This window comes from Emydura macquarii, unplaced genomic scaffold (assembly GCF_026122565.2).
Source record: "Emydura macquarii macquarii isolate MOO-44397 ecotype Brisbane River unplaced genomic scaffold, CSIRO-AGI_Emac_v2 contig_1253, whole genome shotgun sequence".
NCBI lineage: Eukaryota > Metazoa > Chordata > Testudines > Chelidae > Emydura > Emydura macquarii.
The window spans coordinates 91,361,399-91,384,865 of record NW_027131390.1 but is presented as its reverse complement, the minus strand read 5'-3'; the positions used below and the strand labels follow the sequence as shown (position 1 = coordinate 91,384,865).

The window sequence follows — 23,467 nt, the reverse complement described above, 5'->3', positions numbered from 1 at the left end:
GCCCAATTTTGGCCTCATTTATACTACTGTAACTAGTGACTTCAAGAGAACTATTATAGATTAGTACCATTATAAATAAGATTAGAATCAGGCTCATACTATTTTTCCCTTAAACAGAATGAGTTTTGTTTACAGTTCACATTAAAAGGAAATCCCATTTTATAATTCAACTTTATTTTATATGGCATCTTTCACAGTCTTTCAAAGTTTTTGTAGAGATAAATAATACAATTACTGAGAAAAATGCCTCTCTGCCTCTGCTATGATTTCAGGATATAGGCAATGGAGCAAAAAACGTTTTCACCTGCCACTTGGAAGAGATGGTGAAGAAATGATGAAGCTCAGAGATGCAGAGTGGTTGCTCCACATGACAGGAACTGGAGAAGGGAAAGCTCTCACACTGATAATGGGGAGATTATATGATGGGACAGAGAAGAGGCCAGGGCCAGATGACCAGAGGAAGAAATGGGCTATCAGAAACCATGGCTTTTGTAGTGTCATGGAAATCCCCTCTAGATACCAGACCAGGACTTCAAAATGGCTACAGAATAGAATCCATTCTAGAGATTTCCTCATAAGCTGCTGAGGAGTCTAAGAGGGAGGAAATCTCTGCAAAGATCCCTTCACAGAGTTCCTCATGGATTATTTCATTGGGGGCAGGATTTGTCTCACTGGAATTGCCCACAGTTCCTGCTCCTCAAACCTTGCAGATTCCAGGAGATCAATGGGAAACTAGGATAATCCATGTGGAGTTCCTGCACCTCTTTAGTGACTCTGACTCCTAACTGTCCTTTTCCCCAGTTCTGGTAGCAACTGCCCCAGTGACTCATCCTGCTTGTGGAAGGATTACTAGAAGAAAGGAGGCTCCACAAGAGGTAAGACAGACCTAAGCCTGTCTTGGGCATCTCTGTGGAGCCAGATAGGGGGTGTGTGTTCCCTTGGACTCGGCCTCCAGACCATCCATTCCTTCCTCAAGTCACCCGTCCCCACTTCATCCTTCTATGTGGACCCAGGGATCAGAGAAGTGCTTATGGAAGGGTCCTAGGGAATGTGCACTGGAGCTGGCTGAGCCCCCCATCTGCAGAGCTGGAGGGACTCCTACATGTTGACAGTCTCCCTTGGACTCAGATCTAGGGATACAGTTCTCCCCTTGTCCTCAATGTATACACAGGGCAGGACCCTGGGTGGTTAGTGAATGCTCTGTGACTCCTTCCACAATGCAGACATGATTAATGAAGCTCACACTGTAGCTACAGAGACCTCACTATTGAATCACAATATCTTGATTTAAAGAGCTGCCAGTATTCATGGACACAACAGCTTCTAGTTGCTACAATTTAGTGTGGCATTGTAGGTATAAGTGCACAACAGGTTGTGTCAGCCAAAGAAATAATATGTTGGTACGTGCAGCATTTGAATGGAGAACAATTCATTAATGCAGCATAATCAGCTGTATGATTGCTCAGGCACTCTGCTGAGAATAGTGCCACTGTTACATTTATATCACCCTTTGCTCATGATAAAGTAAGAAGAACATAGTAACAGGAACTAGATTCCAGACTTCCCAAAGAGTGCTCTTCCATCTGCCAGTGGGGCCAGAACCCAGTAGGAACTGCTGGCTAAGCATCTGACATCATCATATTATAAGGGTGGCAGATGTGGCAGTAGCTGTGAAAATGTATATATCTCCCAGAGTGTGTGTGAAGGGTCAATGCTAGTTATGCTGAAGAGGCTTGTACATACTTTATTTTCATTCATGGCCTTTAAAAAAAGCTCCTAGTGGATCAGTAATCTTTTTCCTCTGTGCTACTGCACTCCTCTTCTTTGTAATAGACAAAAGAATATTTACCATCCTATACTTTCTTTCAGATCCGGTAGTTAGCTGAATGTACAGCTATACAGAACATTATTTTTCTTTGATTGTTATTGCATAAGTATTTGATAGTATGCAAGAGAAAGATGTCATTACAATAATACACAGAATATAGCATCCCCACTAGCTTGTAAGAGAAATCTGTTGTTAGCATCCAACCCCAGAGGAAGAATGAAGAAAAGGATCAAGAGGCCATAATATCAAAATATCTTAAATGTGTACAATCATCTGAAGGATCATGCGAAGTACTTAACAAACTCAACAACTTAAACAAAGTTCACTTCATCCACCACTGAAATGCAGTCACCTCTAGCGTGGACAGAACAGTAATTTATCAACACATAAGAAAGCTACATAATAGTTTAGTTCACTTGAAGAAGATTTTTTTGCAAGTTTACATTTGTTCTGGACACAAAGGTCAATCCCAACTCTTACAAAAATTGCCTTGAGATATCCAACGATCTTGAAACACTCAGGATTCTGGTTTGAAATCTCATCCAAAAGGCATCCTCAATGCCACACTACTCCTACTTTATTGCTGGGCATTGGTCCAGTTGTGACTCAGCAAAAAATATACCACCTAATAGAAAACCAGCACTACTCGTTGCCTTATCAACTGTGAACCTTCTTTGAATGTTTCCTATTCAAGTACTGTCCCAGCCCAACTCTGCTTGCATATAGCAACTTCTGATTCAGCTTTTTCAGCTCATCCATATTCCGCATATGCAGCCTGAATCCTTTTTCCCTCACCCACAAGGACTTTCCTTGGACCATTTATTCTCCATGTGTAAGAGGGAAAATAGTATGGATGGGTGTATATGTCATCTAAACATTAAAAACAGGACATCCACTCTACCAAACATAATTATTCTACTGCATTGCATATAGGTTAAACTAGAAGCTGTGAGCTTCTAGGGTGATGATTTAAAAGACCACTCTTAGATAAAATGTTGGCAGCACACGATTGAGTTTAACAAGGGGATCTCTCAAAAGTTTTTGTTGCAGCAGGGACATAGGGACACTGCAGATCCAGATTTAGGTAGCTCCAGGAATAGCTTACGTAGATTCCCTGCCTCATAGATGCCCAGAAGGAACTGCCCTGTACATTCACTCACAGAGGCAAAGGGATGTACAGTGAAAGGTCACAAAAACATCAGGTTCTAAAAGAGACAGATATCCCAAACAGTATACTAATAGGCTATCGCTTTCCACTCACATCAGTGATGTATGAAATATTCTCTATAAAATACTCTTCTAAAAAACCCCACCCCATCTATCCCATACACTTTCCGCTCCAAAACCTATCAATTCTTCCAGACCTCACCCTCTGGGCTAGTACCTCTCAGACTAACAAGTTTCCCCCTCAGCAGTACCTCATTAATACTCTTCGAGGTGACTCTCCTAACTGGCAGCTGTTACTCAGAGCAATAGTAGTAGGCTGGTGTCTGGCAGTCTCTGCCTGTTGGGTAATTGGTCAGTTGGACAATGAGTCCCCTCTGGCACGAATAGCCATGTGGGGAATGGTTCACCTTTGGTTCCTGAGATGCACAAAGCTCCTATGACTGCTGGATGACTTCCCTGGCTGATGTGAGGAAAGGGAGGGAGTTGCCTCGGGGAGCAGGGCTCTGAGCAGCCTTTGAGTAACAAGATGAGGTTAGGTGGGCAGGCACTGCCAGAGAGTGATGTGCTGCAGTGGCTTCCGGACTTCTAGTCAGTGCAGAAGCAGCATGGCCCCATCTCCTGTCCTCATATGCTTCTGGAATAGGGACATGGACTATGAAGCATGCCCCCCCTGCAGACCTAGTGGCACTGGAGTGTTGCCAACCCCAGTGACAAAACTTATGAGTCAGGCACCCAAAAATAATGAACTGGGTTTACAATAGTCTTATTCAAAAAGTAATACATTTGTAATCTTTTTATTGGCCTTCTGGTTTTAGATTCTTAGGGTACATTTTAATGCTTTTAACTGCATATCTCAGGGCTAGAAGTTCACTTTGTTTTTATAAAAGCTGAGATTTTCACATGACACTAGAAACTGAAGTGGTCAGAAAAGCAGCAAATACCATGAGATTTGGCATCACTTACTGGAGGAGGACACAAGACAGACATTCCACTTATAGTAGCTGTTCCATTACTGGGGGCAATAATGGGGGCACTCAGTGAAAACAATTAATATCTATGATTATCACACTGCACTGCAGAGGGCTATATTAAGGATTTGAGATACTTGGTTAACAAACTTTACAGACTCATCTTACCTGGGAGAAGAAAGGAGAGAGAGGAAGAGGTCCCTCTTGCTATAAGAATGAGACCCCAGCTGGATATCCATTCAGTCTCAGTCATCAATTTGCATTAGTTTTCAGTCTCATCTTTGCAAGGAAAAAAAGAGCTGAAAACTTTCCTTCCTCTCTTCCTTCCTTTCTTCCTTCAAGAAAAAAAGCTGAGATTCTTTTTTACAGAACCAAAGGCTGGTTCTGTTAAAAATGATCTTTTCCAACAAGCCACAACTAACTGGCAAATGGATTCCACACTTCAGAAGAACATAGAAGTCTTTTCACTCAATCACCAATATTCTCTTAGAGTCTTTTCCGTTGCGCTACTTTGGGGAAGGCAGCTGGTGCACAATCTGTTCTCCTGCTTCTCCTCTCAGCGGGACCTAAGGAGCATTCTCTAGGCTTTTCTCCACATCACAGCTGAGGCTTGCCATCTCCAAGAGAATATTTCATTTCCTGTCCTAGCAAACACATAAAAGCAAATAAAGAGATAGTACACTCCTTATCGGGTGCTAAAGATACTAAACGGATTTTTCTTCCCACCAACAAATATTCTGTTTGCCTCCTAACTTCTGCTCTTTTTCTCCTTCTCCTTTCCTCCCGCCCAAAGCCCTCACACAAATACTAAAAAATAGTAATTTTCCACAAAGCTGTAGGACAAATGCAGAAAAATACAGGATTGATTTTGCTCAGTACAGAGAGCATAGTGTTGTGTACATATGTGGAAGGAATAATTTAGTGATGGGGACTATGGAATTTTGCATTAATGAAATTGCTGCTGCTTGGCCTAATAAGTAACAGCAGTATGGCCAAAGAGGGAAGTGCAGATTCAGGAAATCTTTTTAAATGGAAGATTTGAATTGCTTGCCTATGAAAATGAACAATACAATCACTGCAGTAGCCTCTGTGGTATTTATTTTTATATTGATTTTGAATTACATTCATTTTATGCTGTCCTCACATTTTCAGTTTCCTGTCTGCTGCAGATCACCATTCTTAAGTTTCAGAGTTAATGACCATTTAAAATGAGTGGGCTAGTTATGTTTCAGGCGGTCTGCAAACTCATGAAGACACCACTGCATCACTTCATCATGGATTTTCATTTGTAAGCTTCTCTGTAGAACCAGGATGGATGGAAACAATTTTTCAATAACGAAATCTGAGGTTCTGGAGCACTAGTCTATGGCAAGAGGTGAAGTCTTCTGCAAATTCTGAGGCCCCATAATCATAGAATTCACAAGGGCCTATTCATTGAGCCTGATCTGTAGCCCTTTGAAATCGGAGAAAAGATTCCCAATGACTTCAGAGGGCTTTCAATCAAGAGCATAGTGTTTAATCACCTCTGTGGCCATGAGTAGCTTCCACTCCAGTTGGCCTTAGGACCAACAATGTGCTCTGTACTATGCATTGCACATAAATTTGCAGGATTAAGGCCATCATATTTTAATTTATACATATGTATAAATACAGCCTTTTAATTTTTTGTTTTGAAGATGTTACACAAACTATTTGAAGCTTCATCCTTGCTATTGTTAAAATTCTGGGGATAATTTTCAAATAGGGTTTTAAAGAAAAAAACATTGGCATTGCAGCTGACTTTTGATTTTTTCTTTCTTTTCTAAAAGAAAAAGCTTACCTTTCAAACATGACTTCCTTTCATAAGCCTCAGAGAACTAGTCTAGCAGCAGCTCTGAATCAACACATCTGTCAGTGATTTTTTTTTTTAAAGCAAATAAATTAAAGATCAAAATAAGTACTAGAATAATACAATGTATTTCTGCACAAGGAAATGACCTCCTTTAACATTCTGCTTTACATGATTGATGTGTCAGAAATGCTAATAAAATGGTATCAATTCAAATGCTATTTCATTGAAATCCTGTTGACTCCAAAAGAGCGGAAATGACATTTTTCTTTGATTCTGTTTTAAGATATGTATGTTATAGAAGGTTGTTTATTTAATAGAGTAACTTACCAGAATTATAGGCTTCCAAGTGTTATTGTAAGATTTTTATTAATACGATGACGATTATTGTGATTATGGATTTCAGCAGATTGTTGTATTCTGTAGACACAAAAAATACTATTTAGACCATGAACCTGCAAATACTTATGCCCACGTTTAATTTGAAGCATCCAAGAAATGCCACTGAAGTCAAGGTAAAGTTAAACATCTGCATAAGTGTTAGAAGGATAAGGGCATAAGCAGTATTCATAAGCCAGGAACAGAGTCACTGGTGTGACTTTGGACAAGTCATTTGATTTCAATGGGAGTTAGGGCCTAAGTATCCTTTTGAATCCCACCCCTAGTCTCTGTGTTCCTCAGTTCCCTCTCTGTAAAGTGGAGAAAGTAGGTGTTGTGCTGATAAATATGTAAAAGGTTTGCCTAAGTCAGAGGAGGGATTTGAATTTACAGTTACCTCCTAGGTGAGTGCCTTTTTGTGGCCCAGTGAATATTTAAATATTTATACAAAGTAGAATAGCTTCAGCAGGGGAGAGTGAGAGTGGCTCACCTTAGGATAGCCTATAGGGCACTCTGATTGGGGGTGAGGTCAGCTCTGAGTTCAAGTTCTTGTTCCCAAGTGGGGATTCAAATGTGAGTCTTGTATTCCAGCTAAGTGCCTTAACTACTGGATCAAAGAGGACATGGACACACATACACATTTTTTATCCGGAAATGAAGTTTTCCAATTTGCTGACAATTTCAAACATTTTCAAAATAGTCAAATATTTTCCCTGATTTTCATTTTGCTGGTTCAATTGCAAAATAAATTATTTACAGATCTAGAATCCACATCTGCCTCCTGGAGGAATTTATTTTCCTATATCTTTTTATCTTATTTTATTCTTTTTTTCTTTATTCTGAATAAATGTTTAGAGCTTACAAAACTGTGCAACTAACTGTTTTGAGGTAAGAACAGTGCAATTTTCTTTGCTGTTCAGAACTAATATTCCAGTCCTGAGCCTCACTTGAGCAGAAAAAGCCAAATTGTCCCAAGTCGGGCAATAATTTTGTGCTATATATAAATGAGGATTTGAAAGAGGCCTAGAATTTAACTTTTAATTGCAATCAAATTGAGAACATCTCTCCAGAGTTATATCAACTAGAGTTGAGTGAAATAAACAATTTTTGATTTGTGGAACTTCTCACTTTCATGGGCTTTTGTTTTGTTTCATTTTGTTTTAAGATCATTGTAAACTCTTTGGAGCAGAAACAGTTTCATTCATGACTAGGCTCCTTTTGTTGCTTCTGAATAATATGAATAATAAGAATAATAGTAACAATTTCATCCCTGCACATTTTTCTTCAGTCACAATTTCAGTTAAATGGTCATTTCCACATTAAAAGCTTACAAAAGAGGTACATTTTCAGGTGTTGGTAAAAAGCAAACTTCACTCAGAAAAAAGGGCTCATTTTCCTCCATTTTTTCATAGACATTAGCTTGGTTTTGCTTGGAAATTGACCGAATGTAACTGGATCTGATGGGCTTCTTTTGACTCATAAAAATGTACATACTTTAGTGGCATTTTCACAAAAATTGAATTATCTGTATGTTCAAGAAGAAATGTTAAAAGCTTTGAATTCTGAATTGCTTTCCTTTATCTATAACACAAAACCTACATCAACTCCCTGTTCACATCCCTGTATCATTTATTATTGGGAACAAGGATGGCCATTGGCAAACATCAATGTCTTCCCCCCTTTTTTTTTTTTTTGGTCAAAGGCCATATTTTATATGCATGCTCCCTCTTCATTCATGTGAAATACACAAAAATACATCAGCCCTGCAAAAATGTGTAGGTATGCTTTACTTAATATACTATCTCATTGATACTTTACTTAATATTAAGTATTATTGACTTTAAAAGTGCACATGCATAAGTCTTTGTTGCTCAGTACCTAAGTTATCTATTGGGTACAATTAAAACCAAAAGAACTCATACACATATCCCTGGAAAATATACCGTACATACTTCAGAATTAAAAGGTTTGGAAGTGAGATTACCTGCCGTGAAACAGGAACCAGAGTCCAGATTGTTTGAAGGATGTATAATTATGGATGGATGGCCAGAATACTTTAAGAATAATTCACAAAGCTCTAATTTTACAACTTTGTGGAAAAGATTGGGGAGGACTGGTTAATCGGAAAAAGGGTTAAAGCTAACTTTTGAAACATTAGAGAAAGTTTTCATTGCCTTGAATGCTGAAATATTTCAAATTTAGCTTTTCTTACCCAGCCAAATAATGTCAAATCTTAATTAATAATTTCATAAATCATATCATGGATTAGAAAGTAAGAATTCTGCCACTTACCATCAAGAGTTGAAATCTAACTGCAATCTGGGAAGACGATGATTATTATTTTTCACTCTATTTCCAATAAAGATAAAAAAATGTGAAAATGGCAAAGAAAAAGATGTGCCGTTTATGAAAATGAAAAGAATCATAGATCTTCTGATTTGGCTCCCACAATTCATCTATATTAGAAGCTTTATTCACTCCCTTGGAGTTCTGCTTAAAAATGGATAGTACCAGGCAGCCCAGTAATTGGTCAAATGTAAGAATTATTACATACTAAACTTTACAGGATAACTTCTAAGGTCTAGGCCAGTGGTGCTCATCCAGGGATATGCATACCCCTGAAAATACACAGAGGTCTTCTAGGGGGTATATCAATTCATCTAGATATTTGTCTAGTTTTACAACAGGCTACATAAAAAGCACTAACAAAATCAGTACAAACTAAAGTTTCATACAGACAAAGACTTGTTTATACTTCTCCATACACTGAAATGTAAGTACAATATTTATATTCCAATTGATTTGATTTATTTTATAATTATATGCTAAAAATGAGAAAGTATACAATTTTTCAGTAATAGTGTGCTGTGACACTTTTGTATGTTTATGTCGGATTTTATAAGCAAGTAGATTTTAAGTGAGGTGAAACTTGGGGTACTCAAAATAAATCTGACTCCTGAAGAAGTACAGTAGGTTGGAACGGTTGAGAGCCACTGAACTCCCATTGAAATAAAGAGAAGAAAAGCTAGTTGACTGAACAGACCATTTTTTAATTAGGAAGCAAAACAATATTTTTCTGTTTCTTTACACCAAAGATAAGTGATAACTGTTCACCCTGACTCACCATTATAGACAGGCTGTAAGATCTGGGGGATGTTTAATAAGACAATTCGTGGGATACACCCTCAAACTCAACAGGCTCATTTTACATAAAGGGCATGGTCCTGCAAACCTTCGCTCCCATGCATAGTCCAACTTAATTCAATCAATAGCATTACATCTGGTAGAATAGGTTTGCAGGAGTGGATCCCAGAAGTATTTATGGGGTGATTTAGGTTCTCCCAGACTCTAACGACATAAAACTCATGCTGGGATTTTTGTAGCTTGCAATATTTTTCAAGCAACAACTGTCTGAATAAACTGGAAGGCATTCCAGCTACTGAATAGTTCTGTGGGCATTCTGATGAATTCTAACACTTACCTAGCACTCTACACACATTAATTATTTAGAGCCAGAATGTTAACCCATTACACGTGTTGGTGAGTGATTACTTACATAAGCCACCTTATTGACTTCCTTCTGGCCCTCAACATTGCAAGTATGGGGTTTACAATCTGGCCTTACAATCCTTCTTCATGTGAGGTAAGTATTATTCCTGTTTCACAGAAGGAGAAATTGAGGTACTCGTAGGTAAAGTGAAATAATTTGATTAAGATCACAAAGGTAGTCATGTGCCAGAACGGGGATCAGGAAGCGGGGGTCCCTTCTTCTCAATCCTGTGCCTGCTTCACTACATCACACAGCCTCATGTGCCATTGAGCTGTTTCTTCCTATGGCCAGAGGTAGAGGAGGCAGCTGGCTGAGAAGGAGCTTGTGGCTACCCTAGTGTTATCAGTCACAGTTTGGGAGACAACTGCAAACTGATCTGTGCTCCTTCTAAAATGTCAAGGAACCTGTGGTCATTGTTTGCACACACTCCAAAGACTTTATCTGACAGGTGATCTCTAGGTAAAATTGGTGGCACACTTTTAACCATAGTGATCAGTTTACCTTCTCAAATTTATATCTAGAAGAGAAGATGTAGAATCTTAGTTAAGAAAAAAAGAAAGCAGAGATTGGACCTGCTAATTTTAGGATTAGATCAGAGGAAGGGGAATGTAACTTTGGCCTTCATTGCCCCAGTGATTGGGAGTTTGCCTGCATATAGATTGAGTAAAAACTGATGAGGAACCTGAGGATTTGATCCTGTAAAACTGAAAATTTTGGTACATAAAATATCTTCTCAGAGTTTATGAAGAATGCTAAAAATATTTAGATGGTATACTTTTGCTATAGTTGGACTGGATCCCATTGGATTTTGAAAAGTATTCAGGAAATTATGGGGGAAAAGTTAAAATGTATTTGGAAAGATAATACAGGATTGGCCAGTATGAGTATTAATGACTAAAATTTACCCATCTTTCTTCTGGAGCACTGTGTATCAATTTTGTTAATTTTAAATATTTGAAGAGAGTCACAGAGGCTGGCTTAATGTAGATAACATATTTTGTGTGCTTTTCGGATTGAATTAATATAAAACTGTCTTGTTTTGGTATTCTTTTCTCATCATGAACTAGGCAAGGCTGACATCTTAACAAGGCTTTGATCCCCAAGCCCTTTAGCATGCATCAATCCTTAACCAGAGGGTGGGGCTATTTAGGGGCAGCCAGGGTTTAAAAAGCCCACTCCTAGGCAACAAGAGGAGCTAGTAACCAGGGTAGCTAACAGAGAAGTTTTGTGAGGGAGTATAGAAGAGGAGTGGGACAGCGGGGGGTAGATACACTTCATTAACATTCTGTAAATGAAAGACAATAACCTTCCCCAGTAAAAAAGAAACAATAAAAGAAAGAGCTGCAGGAGTAAAAAAGAGAATGCAGGCAGAAGTCCTGCAACAGCGTGGGGGCTATCCAGTTTATTGCACTGAATGCAACATATAGGATTAACTGCCCTATGGGCAGGTGGTATATGTATCCATTTGGTGCAAGGAGCTTCTGGCCCTCAGAAACTGCACATGGGCTTTGGAGACCATGGTGGCTGAACTGGAGGAGCTAAGGGAGGCAGAGTGGTACGTAGATGAGACTTTTCAGGACACAGTAGAACGGTCCCACCCATGATATGACTGCCTCTGTACTGTTAAGGAGGATGAAAGTCTCAGGGAAGAAGAACACCAAACTGGAGCAGAGGGAAACAATCCCATAATTGTGGCCCTCTTTCCAGATGATGTCATGGTATCCTCTCATACTGAGGATACCTCTCCAAGGGAGGCAACTCCATTTATTAGGAAAAGGCAGGCCATGGTAGTGGGGGACTCGATCATTAGAAACATAAATAGCTGGGTTTGTGATGACCGGGAGAACTGCATGGTGACTTGCCTGCCGGGTGCAAATGTTGCAGATCTCTCAAGACATGTAGGCAGACTTATGTGTAGTGCTAGGGAGGAGCCAGAGGTTGTGGTACATGACATGGTACCAATGACATAGGGAAGGATGGGAGAGAGGTCCTGGAGACCAAACTAGGTAAGAGATTGAAGTCCTGGACCTCCATGGTAGCATTCTCTGAAATGCTTCCAGTTCCATGTGCAGGGTCAGTTAGACCGGCAGAACTGCAGGGTCTCAATGCATGGATGAGACTATGGTGTAGAGAGGAGGCGTTTAGATTTATTGGGAACTGGGGAACCTTTTGGGAAGGGGGGGGGTCTATACAGGAAGGATGGGCTCCACATAAAATGGAACTGGATTGCTGATACGTAAAATTAAAAAAGATCGTAGAGCAATTTTTAAACTAAGGGCTGAGGGAAAGCCAACAGGTGCGAAGGAGCACTTGATTCAGACAGAGACATCCCTTAGGGGAGGATCTATTAATGAAGATTCTCTATATCCTAGTAAGGGGGAGAGCATGGAAGAGGATAAAATATGGGTAGGATCTGATGAGAAACAGTCAAATGAAAAAGAATCCTATTCAATTAGATCACATAATGGCAGGCAGCTAAAAAGTGACAATTTTTTTTTAAGTGCTTACATACAAATGCTAGAAGTCTAAATATTAAGATGTGTGAATTTGAGTATCTCATATTAAATGAGGACATTGATATAATAGGCATCACAGAAATTTGGTGGAAGGAGGGATACCATAATACCAGGGTACAAAACATATCAGAAGGACAGAATAGGTGGAACTGGTGGGGGAGTAGCACTATATATGAAAAAAAGCATATAGTCGTAGTAAAAATCTTAAATGAACCAAACTGTGCCATAGAATCTCTATGGCTAGTAATTCCATGCTTGAATAATAATAATATAGCAGTAGGGATAGACTACCAATCACATGACCAGGATGGTGATAGTAACTGAAATGCTCAGGGAGATTAGAGAGGCTATGAAAATTAAAAAAACTCAATGATGAGGGATTTCAAATATCCCCATATTGACTGGACACCTCAGGACAGGATGCAGGAAGAAAGTTTCTTGAAACCTTAAATGACTGCTTGTTGGAGCAGCTAGTCCTGGAATCCACAAAAGTAGAGGCGATTCTTGATTTAGTCCTAAGTGGTGCACAGGATCTGGTCCAAGAGGTGACAATAGCTGAACCGCTTGGTAATAGCGACTATTCATAATAAAATGTAACATCCCTGTGTGTGTGTGTGTGGGGGGGGAAATACTAAAGCAGCCCCCATGGTAGCATTTAATTTCAGAAAGGGGATCTACACAAAAATGAGGAAGTTAGTTAAACAAAAATTTAAAAGGTACAGTGCCAAAAGTGAAATTCCTGCTAACTGCATGGAAACTTTTTAAAGACAGAATAATAGGGGCTCAATTTAAATGTATATCCCAAATTAAAAAAATATAGTAAGAGGACCAAAAAAGTGCCACCGTGGCTAAACAACAAAGTAAAAGAAGCAGCTGGAGGCAAAAAGACACCCTTTAAAAAGTGGAAGTTAAATCCTATTGAGGAAAACAGATAGAAGCATAAACTCTGGCAAATGAAGAGTAAAAATATAATGAGGAAGGCCAAAAAAGAATTTGAAGAACAGCTAGCCAAAGATTAAAAAAATAACAGCAAATTTTTTTTTAAAGTACATCAGAAACAGGAAGCCTGCTAACTAACCAGTGGGGCGACTGGATGATTGAGATGGTAAAGGAGCACTTGAGGAAGATAATTTAGTTTGTCCGCAATAGACTTAATTCTTTGCATCAGTCTTCATGGCTGAGGATGTCAGCAGCCAAAAAAAAAAAAAAGAGCTTTCAGAATGTTGGGAATCATTAGGAAAGGGATAGACAATAAGACAGAAAATATTGTATTTCCTCTTTATAAATCCCTGGTACGCCCACATCTTGAATACTGTATGCAGAGGTGGTCACCCCATCTCTAAAAAGATATATTGGAATTGGAAAAGCTACAGAAAAGGGCAACTGAAATGATTAGGTGTATGGAAAAGCATATGAGAAGAGATTAGTAAGACTGGCACTTTTCAGCTTTGAAAAGAGATAATTAAGGAGGGATATGATAGAGGTCTATAAAATCATGACTGGTGTGGAGAAAGTAAATAAGGAAGTGTTATGTACTCTCTCTCATAACACAAGAACTAGGGGTCACCAAATGAAATTAATAGGCACCAGGTTTAAAACAAACAACAGGAAGTATTTCTTCACATGACTCACAGTCAACCTGTGGAACTCCTTGCCAGAGGATATTGTGAAGACCAAGACTATAACGGGGTTCAAAAAAGAACTAGATATGTTCATGGAGGATAGATTCATCAATGGCTATTAGCCAGGATAGGCAGGAATTGCTGTTTTCTAGAGTCTGGGAATGGCCGAATGGATGGGACACTTGATGATTACCTGTTCTATTCATTTTCTCTGAAGCACCTGCCCATGGTCACTGTCAGAAGATAGGATACTGGGCTAGATGGACCATCGGTCTGACCCAGTATGAGTGTTCTTATGAGATTACAAATGATAGAAATAGCATTATAATGAAATGAAGGATTAACAGATGATTGAATTAGGTTACTTTTGGAGATGATGGGAATTGATATGTGTATTTTGTTGTTTTTCAAAAGGAATTTGCAATCTATAGACATTATCCTGCAAACAGTTACTGTCAATGGGATTATCATGAGTAATGTTACTCATGTGTGTAATTTCATGATTCAAAGTCATTTACAGCTTCATAGATTTTTAAGGCCAGAAATTATTAGAATTAGCTAGTGTGCTCTCCTATGTAACATAGACCTAGGAACCTCACTCAGTAATTCCTGCCCTCTTATTATGTGTAAAAATGAGTCTATATATGAATACATAGAAAATCTATAGAGTAAGAAAACATTACAAATTAAAACACATTTAAAAGCTAATAAATATTTTATGTGGATGTTTGGGTGCTTATTTTGATGATTTTTTTTTTATGTATGGCTACTGATATTTTTTTTTTTAATTTATTAGAAATTGTAGCTATACTTTCCTCCAATTTAGAGTAAAAAGTAAGAAAGAATATATTTTCATATTTTTGTTAGAAATTGTGGGTAATTAGTTCACTGAAGGGCTTTGTAGTTTTTTGTATCATTTGTGTTGCAAAGCACACAGAATTCATACATTAATATGCAATTGAAAGCAAACCTTTCAAAGGAAAAAAAAAGCAGCAATCAGGAATAATTAATCAATTGTCACTACATGTTGTGTGGTACATTCTTTCCTAAAAATCATTCAATATCATTTAAGGAATGCAATTATTAATGAACAACTTATTAAACCTCACTATATCATCTGCAACAATTTCTTTAGTAGAGGATGAATAAAGATCATATGTGATACTTTTCACAAGGAAGCTAATTTTATGGCAAATTTAAAAAGGAAGTGCCAAAATATGTTTTGCAGATAGCAGAACAATATATTCCAAAATCAAAATCCTATCCACAGCCCTCTAAAGTCTGATTAAAAATAGGTCACTTCAGAAGCTGCCTTCTATTGTTCTGGATCCACCATAGTAAAACACAGAAAAAAAGAAAATTAAACTAAACGGTTCTTCACAGAACAACAAGGTAGAAAGCAAGAGAGCCTCAGGACAACAAAGGGATTTCAAAGCTCTCTTAAACCTTTAAAAATTCTATGCCCCGAGCACAGGAACACCTGAATGAATAGTAGATGAAAGACACACAACCTGGCTTCCTAATGGAGTCCAAGGTGCTGCTAAAGTACAACATCAAACATTCTTATGAACAATAAAGTTAAAGGAACTTGCAAAATAATCATATCCAGTTAACACACCCAATTAGGTTCATGACTGGGAATTAATGGCTGAATGTTATTCGTTCTGCCTCTTGTATTAGGAATAGTAGCAATAGTTTGCATATTGTGTAATATAACGGGGCTCTACTTGCTACTCAGGGTACACAGTCATCATCGTAATTGTTACCTATATTGTAGTAGCATCCAAAGACTCCATTCAGGATCACGATTCTATCATGCTAAATAGTATACAAACACAAGGGTTGACACACTCCCTGCCCTGAAGGAATTACAGTATAAGAAAATAAGGAACACCTGCGTGGGGGCTAGGGACAGGTTTGCCAATTTTGGTTGGATGTATTCCTGGAGGTTTCATCACATGACAATCTTTAACTAAAGATTGATCCTTAATTCCTGGAGACTCTAGAACACTCCTGGAGCAATTACAATATATATCAATGTATATAGACACACACACACACACACGCACATATGTAACCCTTCTGTCAGGTGTTGTTGGCAGTCCATTGAACTGGGTTAAAAATGCTACCCAGGGGTTCCTCTTACAATTAAGAAACTATCAGTCTGAGCCTCACCGAGAATTTCTGGAATCATTAAATACCTTCTCTGGGTACCCTTAATAGACAATCCTTCCCCACTCATAAACAGTGAGTCTGAGTATGAAACAAAGAAAACTTTATTTGGTTGAGGAATGAGGATGATCAAAGAAAGAATAAATATGACATCTACATGAGAAGACAATAATGTGTTTTTAGTCTGTAGGATACTCCATCTTGAATCCCCACACCTGCCCTGTTGTCAAGGTGTATGTCTAAACTGCATTTAGACTTCTGTGGCTGGCCTTTGCCAGGTGAATCCCAAAGGAAAGGTAACACAGAAACAATATTATCTATATGAATGATAACTAAGAGAGTTCCCCATGGTAACTTCAGCAATATTAATTGGGTTCCCCATTTGCCAGTGTGAACATCCAATAGGAAATGACTCTAACGTTACTTATTCCTTCCCTATCCAATAAACTCCACTCTCAGTTTGGTGTCAGTGAGTAGCATAGTCCCAGAAATCTGAGCTGCACGCAGGCAGGCCTGTTTGCTCTCTCTTGGGAAGTTCTGCCTCATCCTGTCCTGAGGCTGTATCAAGTAACCTAGATGTAGTGATGTAAGATTTATTTAGGTACTACATAGGAGAACCCTAATTAGAGTTCACCGGTGTCATCTCCCAGAGTTCTGTCAACAGAAGAAAACTAACATGGAAACGAGTAGCTTATAGGATCCTTTCCACAAGGGCTGTACACATTGCCACAAAGCAAGAACTCTTTTCCCCCTTTTCACTTCAGTTTTACTACATAACCAATACTGAGTTTAAGTACAGTTATAGTGACTTCCAAAGTGTTGCTGGAGGAAATGTGGGTAGAAAGATTAGGCAAACAAAGCTCTCTCAGTAGCTATTCCCCAGCCTGTTTACCAACAGATGGGAACAGAGAGGTTCTTATTCTGTAGATCTTCAGACCACAGGGTTTATACACATTTTAATGTACAAATATACCTTCTTTTACATCTCCTCTTTCCCAAGCCTAACCATCATTTGTTGGCAGATTTCTTGAAGGTGCCACAAGAGGTCAGACTTGAAAAGTGATTTCAAAAAGCATACGTATACCGTACGGATCAGTCCAGGGAGGGCATTCCATGTCCAAGAGTAAAGTGGAAGAAAGAATTTCTTGTGTTACATGTTGCTATGATTGTATGTGTTCTGTAGCTTTAAACACAAGAAATCTTCCTGCTTAACTAGTAGGGTATGTCTACACTACAAACAGCCCTTTCGCCTGAGCCTCACAAGCCCGAGTCACCTGGCAAAGGCCAGCCACAGATGTCTAATTGCAGTGTAGACCTACACCTTGACAACGGAGCTGGTATGGGGATTCAAGATGGAGTACCTTGCAGACTAAAGGACACATTCTTTTCTTCTCATGGAGATGTCATTTTTATTCTTTCTTTGTTATTTTAAATTTATCTATAATATGTGTAATCTAGAGTGAAAGTCCATATTTAGCTTTTTGTGTAAAAATCCCATCTGAGTCATTGGTTTGAATATAAATGAGGTTACTACTGACAGACGGTCATTAATATCATGTGATAATTGGTCCACCAAACCGTCTGATCATTCCATTCCATATCCCTGACATATGCCTACACCACATAAACCACTGACATTAATTGCCATTCTTGTTGACAATCTCAACTGAGAGGGCAAAAACTGGATGGAAATGGAGTTTAATTATCTTCTCCCCTATAGAGATGATCCCACAGCATCAGTGTTGAAAGATATTGGTAAGGGAGATTTGAGGGGAGCTTTCACTGCCACTGGCCATGATGTAACTCATCTCTGGAGTAAAATGAGGATTGCAGTCCCTAGTGCTGTCAGTCAACCCAACACCTTTCATAACCATTGTTTGCTAATTGCTAGGTTCCCCCCCCCCCCCCAACATGTACTAATGGCTTATAGTAAAAAAGAAAAAGAAAAAAAAGAAAGAAAATTCATAGGTTGATTTGCAAAACAAAAACAAAAATTGCAGCAAAGCTGTATTATTTAATGGGCCAGGGGGAAGTGTTGGAATAAATGGCACCAGTTCGGGTGAATTAGTAAAGGGACAGGGGAATGAAAGTGGGTTGTGTGCTTGGTGTCTTCTTCACACATTGACACACTTTTATGTCATTCTACATGAAATGTTTAACTTTTGATATTTAGCTTTTCCCTGGCTACATTCCCATCATTTGCTTTTGGGAGAAATTTTTCACAGCATCAGATGTTTTTCATGACAAAAGTTAGTGAAACCATACCAGCAAAACATTGTCTATTTTTCACAGACTTTTTTTTTTTTTTTAAATAAGTCTTGAACCGTTACTTTGAATGCAAATATCCCCAGAGCATGGGGCCTAGTTCTCAACTGGGCTGAACCAGAACTCACTTCCACCTACCTCAAAGCTATGAAGATGGATGGGAAGGTGGAAGTGTTAAAATCTAGATCCCAACTCAGATTTGAATTTTGTAGCTTGAGTCAATTTCTCTCTCTCTCTTCCTTTAAATGAAACTGGCAAGAAATCAAAGTACATCAGTTGTGTTCAGCGTGCCAAAGCTCTCTACCAAACTCAAACGGCAACTGTAAAAGCAATTTTATTAAATGAAAGCAGGTACAACTAAGCTATAGTATGAATATTGCTTTTGTACTTGCCACCTATGTGGAACCCTTTCATTTTCATATTTATTAGCTTCAGTACTAGATAATTACCCCTTTTCTCAAAAAAACTGATTTGTAAATTGAGATTCACACACATTGTTCAATAATCATCATAATTAAAAAAAATTATACAAAGTCTTTGAAGCATTCAGGGGGAAAAAAAGCTACAATGTTGGGTTAGAGCTCACATCTAAACAATCAGAGTTTCAGCTGTTTCTAAGGGTATATCTACACTGACGGCGGCAAAGTCGCCACCATCAGATCAACCTATCTGGATCAACTGAACGGTCAGCGAAGACCCACTTAGTCGATCCAGAAGTCGACGCAGTTAAACAACCCCCTTAAGTGGCACAGTGCAGTGAAGATGCCGTGCAGAAGGGAAGCACAGCAGTCGATGGGAGTTACACAAGTTGCTCTGTGTAGCTTGCATAACTCCCATCGACTGCTGCCGAATCGCCTGGTAAGTGTAGACCAGGGATAAGATGTGTGACTAACTGTGCCTCATAAGTATTGTACTGTCTTGGCAGCCTTCTTCTTGAAGATAAACAGCCTGCCACCAGTTATGCACTAGCAGATTATGGAGAAATGCTAATGACTCCTTAGTTAGCTTTGTGTAGTTTTATATTTAATGTAGGATTTGACTCCCTTAAATTATCATGAAACATCACAGATCATTTCCAAATTTCTACCATTCAAGAAAGGGGTTGAATTTTTTAGTTAATTTACATGCTACATTCTGGTGCAGTTGGACAATTCTCAGTAATTTCAAATCCACCCTTTGTGAAAACAGTTGTGAGTGACTTCTAGTTTGCTACAATAGTTAACTCTACATAAAACCACTAACACAAGTTACAAGATCCAAACTAACTTTCCCTTGCCTTCTTTGCCTGATAGACTTATTGAGGTTAGTGGCTGGGAATGTTAACGTTGTGAATAAAATCAGGTCCAATAGAGGAAGAAGCTATGGAAGCACTAGTGTCTCTCTTGTGCTCCCATAGTAGACCACTAAGATGTTCCTTTGCCCTAGCTGACTCCCTCTGCTCCTTGGAACTCCCACATTGTCCCTATTTCAACTTCACTCTTCTCCTAATCCCTACATGCCATGGTCCAATAAATCACATCTCCTGACTGGCTCATTTTGTTACTGGTAGGTTTTTGGTACTAACTATATGAGCACCTGAAGCTAAACCCTGCACCCTTATAGTGCATTAGAAAACCTAAAATTCTGCAAATTATCATTTATATAGCTTGGAAAACAAAATGCAATCAGGATATTGGCACAAAAACAGTACCTTATCTGATTACTTCAGCTGGCAAAAAAAGGGATATTTTGCTCTTTTACTGTCATCACAACTAACCCTGCTATTTTCCCCCAGAAGCCTTGTGCCATCATTTCCCCTCTATCTGTTAGTGTTGCTCATGTTTAGTCTTACAGACATCTATGATTGCTTCTGTTTTCATGAACCTACAGGTGGGTTTTAAACAACCAGATGATTATGTTTCTGCCAATCATAGCCTCTCTTCGTTGCTCACAGCTCATTTTCCTCTCCTGACCACTGAGAGTAGATCTCAGTTCTGTTTCATAAACTCATTTTCATAATGTTGAGGAAAGAGTATGTAATTATAGTTATCTGAGCATCCAAAATACCAAGATTATGACAACAGGCAAGTATTACAGTCAGCCAGGTATCCATTGTGAGGAGGAAAAAGTAATATAAATAGCTTTCAGTTCTTTAGCAATTATTTGCTAGGAAATATTCCACTAAGCAGAATTTCATATATAAGTATACTATATTATTTGCAATTAAAGCATTTGGAATCTGATTCAATGCCCAATGAAATCCACAGAAAGACTCCTGTGATCTTCAGCAGGATTTGTATAATGGCCTTCATGAAATTACTCCATAGGTGGTGTCACAGTTCAGGTCAACTGCGCCTGTATTCCCCTGCATGGTCCAACAAGGGCACCCACTCTCACACTTCCAGCTTCACAGCCATCACTTCTCTTGGGCAGACATTTGTGTCTGGCTTTCTCCTGAGTGGATTTATTCCAGGCTGCAGAGCTCTCTACCTACAGCATGAATTTCCTAGCATATCACACTGCCTTAACTAGCCTGTTTTGCCTTCTTCTCAGAGGCTATAAACAGTGTAATTGCCCAAAGGTATAAGTTACCAATCAGTTACCAATTTTTCTAAGCAAGTACATTTCTCCTTAAGGTGAAAGTATTACAGAGGAAACATTAAAAACAATAGGAGAACCTAAACACATTCTAATAAGCTTATCATCCCAACTCTAGCCGGTTATCAGGGCTCCGGTCAATGATCATCAGGCTTTCAAACCCCACTAAGGGTTTTTTCTCTGGTTCCTAGTCCATAATCACCTTGGCTCAGAACAAGCACACCCATGAATAACCTAGTCCTTCCTTTATACAATCTGAGTTTTTCACTGGGAAATAGGTAATTCATAGACAATGGGTTTCCTCTCAAGGACTAGCTTCAAAAGGCTGGGTTTCTGCATAACCAGAGGAATTATAGTCACATATATCTCACTGTTTCAAATAGACCTTTGAAGTTCATAACACTTTTCAGGGTTTACATTGGTCAAGTCTCCTCCCCACCAGAGTTCCACAATGACACACAAACAATTGCATTTTAAAAAAATGACCTCCTAAAATACTTAAATTTAATTCAGTAAGATTTAACTTAATCAATAACATTTGTCCAGCATATTGCAGGAAATTGACATATCTGTCAAAGGTGGGACTCTTCATAAGGAAGACTAATCTTGACTGATTTCTTAACACATTGCCAGGGCAGCTGTTGCAGAAAGGGGAAGCTGGACCAGACTGTGATTATCCTGCAAGGAGCACCAATGTGCCTTAGGTGAGGCCAACCAGACCAGAGTCAGAGCATCCTGGGAGAAGCATTTTCCAGACATAGGAAACCAGCCCATACTGAAGCTGTCCTGAGAAGGGTAGAGGCAGACCCCAGTCATTCAGAAAGTTTAAAATGGAGAAGACTAGCTCTGTGCTGACAGATCCTAGACTAGACCAAAAATACTTATGAGGGAGGACAGGAGGGGCCAGCTTAAGGTCTACTTGATCTGGGGGGTAGATATGTTCGTGGGGTAGATATGGCTATAGGAGCCCTATATTTAGGGCCCAGTCTCGCTCTCTCATTTATTTAAGGGTATTAACTAAATAAAATGAACTATTGTCAGTCTCAGAGTTGTTACTGATGTGCTTATATACACAATTTTTGCCATGTGAATTAGGTAGGACACCTGTATGTAATTTCTCCTTACACATCGACTTAGCACTATTGTCCACTCCTAAACCTCAGAAGTACGTATCTGGAGCTGAATAGAAGGTGAGTAAGCTCACATGCTTAAGGGGTGTAGGTAAGTATACAATTCAGTCTGTGCTATGGCCCCAAACCATGTCCATTTGCAGTGTGGACAGGGGTAAGAGGCATATACCAGACCTCAAGTTTCAATAGTCCTCTACCCCCATTTCCAGAATGCACTGAACCCTGTACTTCTTGACCCTTACCCTGTTAAAGGTTCCTGTCCCTCCTTTTTCCACCACTAGTAGCACTGGCCACTCCAGAACAGCTTTCCACTGCATTTTGCAGATCAATATAGGTGAACATGGAGCCTTGTTAGAGGCTGGGTCATGGCAGACAGACATAATGGTCTGCACAGGAGTCATGCCTAGAGATCAAAGCAAGAACCAGAAAGCAGATCCAATTCAGGAGTCAGGAATCAGCAACCACAAGAGAAGTTAAAGCCAGGACCAGGAACTAACAGTCAAACCATGGGCAAAGCCGGAATCACAGACCAGTTGCCAAGCCACAGATCAGCACCAGTCTTGAAAACCAGTATCCATAACAAAGGTCAGAGTCAAGAGCCAGGGTGAGTGTAAAGAATCCAGGAACAGGAACAAGCTGAGATAGTAAGGACTGAGCCAGAGCAAGGCTGGGAAACAGGCAGGGTCAGATCTAAGGCATGACAAACAGCTGCGGGTGCAGGCAGTATCGCAGCTGTAGGTGTGAATACATCAAACAACCAGAGCCCTGTTGCTGAGCTAAAAGCCAGTCAGCAGCCTTTCCTGACCAATCAAGTGCTGTAATCCATCAGGTAGCCTGCGTCAGGCCAGCTGTGCTTCTTGGGTTGCCAGGAGACTAACTCCTGATTATAATCCAAACCCAGATTATTCCACTCCAAGAGAAGGTGCTACTATTAGGGTTCCAGGATGCAGGCAGGCACAAGCTGTGGACACAGCACAGGCCTTGTCCTCCTTCCTCCAAGGGGAGACTCAGGACCCTTGTAGCTGGCCAAACCCCTCTATTCAGCAACATATAAAGGAATGACCAATTAGCACAAACATCTCTCTGGCATAGATTTGCAGATCTCCTCCCCAGGACTGGAAAGCCATCTCTTTCTTCCGTTCCAGTACCTTGAAAACATCTATGTTCTCCAAATGTTGGCCAGCCTTTAAAGAACAAATTGCAAACTGATACATAGGAACCGAAAGGAACTGCCACCTTACTGCCGTCAAGACACCATGAACATTTTAATTTTTTAAAAACTTTAGTATGGGTTTTTTTTTCCATTTCTAGCCTGTGTTCCTGCCTTCTGGGTTGCAAAAATTGTCCTAGAACCAAATATAGTCTAACTGTCACATTCCTCAAATGCTGAAAAATATCAAAATTGTGGCCTTCTCCAGCAAAGTTAGGTTAGGTGGGTAGATTTCTCAGCTTCTTCCAAAGCAAAA

At 39.3% G+C, this 23,467-nt stretch overlaps 1 long non-coding RNA gene across 1 annotated transcript; it reads right to left on the bottom strand.

Moving 5' to 3' along the window:
• Window positions 1–3,762: 3,762 nt before the first annotated feature.
• Window positions 3,763–22,598, bottom strand: LOC137154211 (uncharacterized). The gene is made up of 4 exons (XR_010920157.1): window positions 22,244–22,598; window positions 8,462–8,518; window positions 6,122–6,211; window positions 3,763–4,607 (listed from the first exon to the last, which is right to left on the bottom strand). It is a non-coding gene; the product is annotated as an uncharacterized lncRNA (long non-coding RNA).
• Between the last annotated feature and the right edge of the window lie 869 nt (window positions 22,599–23,467).